General features: G+C 34.8%; 1 non-coding gene across 1 annotated transcript; it reads right to left on the bottom strand.

Moving 5' to 3' along the window:
* Positions 1–561: 561 nt before the first annotated feature.
* Positions 562–665, bottom strand: LOC129400513 (U6 spliceosomal RNA). The gene has a single exon (XR_008627741.1). It is a non-coding gene; the product is annotated as a U6 spliceosomal RNA (small nuclear RNA).
* Positions 666–5,045: the final 4,380 nt, after the last annotated feature.

Raw genomic sequence — 5,045 nt, 5'->3', positions numbered from 1 at the left:
GAGCTAGGAGTAACCCCTGTGCATTGCCAGGTGTAACCCAAAAAGAAAAAAAAATGATATAGATTCAATGTCATTTTTTAGCATGCAGCTATCTGGTTTTCCCAAACACATTTATTGAAGATGCTGTAGTTGCTTCACATCATAGACCAGATTTCTTTGCAATTAGCTATCCATATATCTGAGGGTTTATCATTAGGTTTTTAATTTTAACCCATTAGTCCTATAATCTATCTTTACTCCAGCAATATGTGGTTTTTGATTACTGAAGCTTTATATAGTATAGTCAGAAAACACAATGCATACCATTTTTTATTTCTTAACAAGGCATTGCTTTTCTGGGTGTTTCATAATCCCATACAGATTTTTTCAGTGGCTGTTCTAAGTCCTTAAAAAATGCCATTAGTGTTTTGATGGGGATTGCATTGAATCTATGTAATAATTCAGGTAGGATACAAATTTTGACAATATTGATTGCTCCATTCCATGATTATGGAATTTTTTTCATTTTAATATTACTTTTACATTTCTTTTTAATTTCAATTTTTTAATTATTTTTACTTAATTAAAAATGAATGCTTAACATATTTGTGTTTCATCTTTGTGCAGGTGCCATGCTAATCTCTGTATACTTTCAATTTTCGTATATATGTTGCCAAAGTGATAATTTCTATTTCTTTTCTAAGTGACTATAGTTATTCAGGTAAAGATCTTTGCCTTCATTTTAAAATTAATTTCTAGATATTTGGTGTTTATGAACACTAATTTGGACAGACTGATCTCTCTCTTTACTTTTTTTTTTTAAAAGACACTTTTATTGAAGTCTTGGGATTTGCAATGTTCTTTACAACTGATGGTAGAGACCGAAATCAACATTCTTATCAAGTTGCTTTCCATCTTCAATGCTGGTAACCTCTTAAATTCTTGGAGTTGTGAGAGTTTACATAACTTTGACACACTTTTGATTTTTTTTTTGTTTTTTGTTTTGTTTTGGTTTTTTTTGGTCACACCTGGCGATGCACAGGGGCTACTCCTGGCTCTGCACTCGGGAATTACTCCTGGTGGTGCTCAGGGGACCATATGGGATGCTGGGAATCGAACCCGGGTCGGTCGTGTGCAAGGCAAATGCCCTACCCGCTGTGCTATTGCTCCAGCCCCACACTTTTGATTTTAAATAAATCTCCTCTTAGGAGAAGACATATTTTTGGTACGCAACCTGAATGAAAATTAAACTATACTAGATGAGAAATTAGTGGAGCTGTTGTCTAATCTGGTTTCATAATTCAGTTTTGAACTGAAGACTTTATAACCCAAACAAGTCACTTGCTTCTCATTTCTAACAAAGAAATTCTGTATTTTAATATTTTATTCTTTTCAGTTCTTTTATAAAAACATTGCTTAGGTATGTGACTCAGTGGTATAGTGTCTGAATTATATTAGGCCATGATTTCTAGTCACAAGTTACTCCTGACATTAGCCCATATGACTGTATGATTCCCAAAGGCACTGTCTTTGTGATCCCTGGTGCTATGACAAATGTATGATCACTGATTTATCACAAATAAGTGTGTATTCTCTCTGAACTTTACAATTAACAAAAATCGAACAGAGAAAGGCATTAGTGATACTAGTGATACATTTTCTATGTATATATAAATATGTATATATACATATATATATACTTGCTTTATATGTATATATACACAGGCGTGTGTATATATATACACACACACATATATACATACATACAGGATTTTTATTAAGTCAGTTTCTCAAACTTCAGTATGCATACATATCATCTGGTGGTTTGTTAAATGCCTTATGTTTCTAATTCAGTTAATTTGGGTTGAGGCATGAGCTTCTGATTTATTTTAGAAGTTCCAAGGTGATTGATTTCCTTGCTGAACTTTGAGTAGCTAGGAGCCAGGATATCTGTGGTTTTTAACTAGGTATAATTTTACCCTCCTTTCCAGGCAAGGTTTCCAATTAAATATACATTGCTATACCTGGCAATCCTGTTTCCATGGAACATTGGACCTATTTTTAATTGTCACAAGGGAGGGCAGGAGTGCTACTGGCACCTAGTAGAAGAAACTATGATACTGGATTCTACAGAACTCCACAAAACTCAGAACAGTCTCCCTCTCCAAGCTAAGAATATGACCCCAGGTGTCAATGACCTGAAGGTTGAGATATAGTGGACTAGATATAACTTAATATTTTCTAATATTTGCATCTTTGTATATGAGTCTGGTATATATGATTCCTGATGACAATAGGAACTTTTCTGAACATATTTCAATATTTTGTTTTCACTTTATTTCTCTGAGAGTAACAATTTAGCATGAGGATAGAAGGAAAATGAGGTTATGAAGTAACTTCACTAATCAATTCAGCACACACTTCAATTCGTAGATGGAGAAGTAATGGCGCCAAAAGGGTAGGTGTTGGACAGCTTTTGTTCTTTTATTTTCTGAGAGGGGGGAATCACATCCAGCAGTACACAGAGCTTACTCCTGCTCTGTGCTCAGGAATCACTCGTGGTGGGGCTTAGTGTACTATATGGAGTGTCAGGGATTGAACTCAGGTCAGCTGCATGAAAGACAAAATGCTTTACCTGCTGTACTGTTTCTCCACACCCGGGCTGTGTTTTTTTTTTTAAATTTAACTGGGATTCACTGGTATACCATGCTATTAATGACAAATTCTTATGCACAGAATTACAACACCATACTTATCACTCATGTACACTTTCCTCTCCCAAGGACCCAAAGACCCTTCATCTTAATCTTCCCTCTCAACTCAATTGTGTGGATCAGGTCCTTTATTATGTTGCCTCTGGACCTTTTTTGCTACACTGCCATGTATTGTTCAGTGCTTGATATAGATCATTTTGTACCTATCCCTTATTTTCTGACTGACTTCAATCAGAATATCCTTTAGTTTTATCCATGTTGGTGCATATGCGTGATTTTGTTCTTTCTTAAAGCTGCATAACATTCCATTGTGTGTTTATATACCACAACTTATTGATCCATTTATCTGCAGTTGGGCATTTGGGCTTTACTTGGTGAACGTAGGTGTGCATATATCCTTTCAAAATATTTTTTGTGTGTTTTGGAAATGATACTATATCTGAGACTGTTAGGATTAATTATTTATTTATATAATGCCAGTATCACTGCATGCTTCTAAATGCCATATATCATCAAAATAACAGCATCAGGGGATTTATTCTCCTCTCATTTGAAGATCACACCCTTCCCATCCCTTATTTTAATATCCACATGGTGAGAATGATGTAATTAGCTTAAGTTAATTCATTCACTGACTACACTCTATAAATGGACAAGTTTTGAAAAAAATAACTGACTTACAGTAACAATGATAAATGTCTAAGATTTGCAACTACTGGGCTTTGATATAAGTGCTTTACACAAAAAACTTCTCTTTCCAGTTGATAATTCAGAAGCAAGAAACTGAGGAACAAAATATTATGTCAACTTCTTACTCTTATGTAGTGAGTAGTGGAGTCAGGTCATTATATTGGCAGTTAGATCTAAGGTACATGATAAATTAGATAGCAGATAGATGATAGCAGACATCAAAGCAGATAGCCTCTCAGAGTTTGAGTTTTACTATGTATTGGGAACTACTTGAGGAAAGAGAATATGCTTGTTGTCTTTAAATCCTTAGAGCTGAACGTAATAATTAGCATATAGTTGGAGATATTACCTATAGGTTGTATGATAAATTAATGAATGTTAAGATTTGGAGCTCTCAGAAAAGAAACCTACAGGCAAATGAAATTAATTTCTGCTTATTACATTTTCACCATCTGTAAAAGAACTTTCATGAAACCTGACTCTGTTGTCTGAAGATTTAGACCATTTATACCGTAGGCAAATTTTTATGTCAGGAATTTATAGTGAGAACAGTAAATTCTATGAAGAACTAATCTTTTGGCCTAAAAGATAGTCAGTCATAAGAGAATGAAATTGGAGGAACATTGCCCTCACCTCCTCCTGTTTTTGATGCCTTATCTTTATAATACCTGAAAACTCAAACACACACCAATGAGCCTAAATTCATGACAGTAAATACCTCCTTATCATGAGAGGTGTGCATTCAAGACTAAGTTCAGATGGTTTTTTTTTTGTCTTTTTATTACGGCAGACTTTTCTTATGAAAAGATTATGGACCTTGTAATTCAAAAGATCTAGAATAAGACACTCTACTTAATCCTTAGGTAGTAAGTTCTGCTACTTATTATCTAAAAATGCTGACTTCTACTAATAATAGTTTTCTTCAACTCCAACTTATTTTACCTATAATATGGAAGGTAAAGGATTTCAATGTACTATATGAAAGTTGACCATATAATGCTGAAAATCCAGAAAAAATATCTTCAGGTTTCAAAAAACCCAAATTATATAACAATGGATAGATAACTATTGTAATGCAAAACCAGAAGAGTAAATTGAATAAAAAGAAATAGTGAGAGGCCCAGCCACAGTCCGTGAAAACTGAAGGAAGACTAGATGTCCAAGTAGGATTCATTCTGAGAATGCAATGCTGGTTTAACACATGTAAGTGAATCAACATAATCACTGTCACTGTCATCCCGTTGTTCATCGATTTATTCAAGCGGGCACCAGTAACGTCTCTCAATGTGAGACTTATTGTTACTGTTTTGGGCATATCCAATACGCCACGGGTAGCTTGCCAGGCTCTCCGAGAGGGGCGGAGGAATCGAGCACGGGTCGGCTGCGTGAAAGGCGAATGCCCTACCGCTGTGCTATCGCTCCAGCCCCAAATCAACATAATACACCATATAAATAAAAACAAAATTAAAAAAAACCATCTGGTCACATCAATAGATGCAAGAGATAGCATTTTACAAGGTCCAGCAACCATTCATCATAAAAATCTCAACAAAATGGGAATTGAAGGAACTTTCCTCAACATACCCAAAGCCCACAGCTAGCATTATTCTCAATAATTAAATTGAGAAAATTAAACTGGTAAAATTAAAGCCTTCATTTTAA

Source organism: Sorex araneus, chromosome X, assembly GCF_027595985.1.
Source record: "Sorex araneus isolate mSorAra2 chromosome X, mSorAra2.pri, whole genome shotgun sequence".
Lineage (NCBI taxonomy): Eukaryota > Metazoa > Chordata > Mammalia > Eulipotyphla > Soricidae > Sorex > Sorex araneus.
This window is presented reverse-complemented; position numbering and strand designations above follow the sequence as displayed.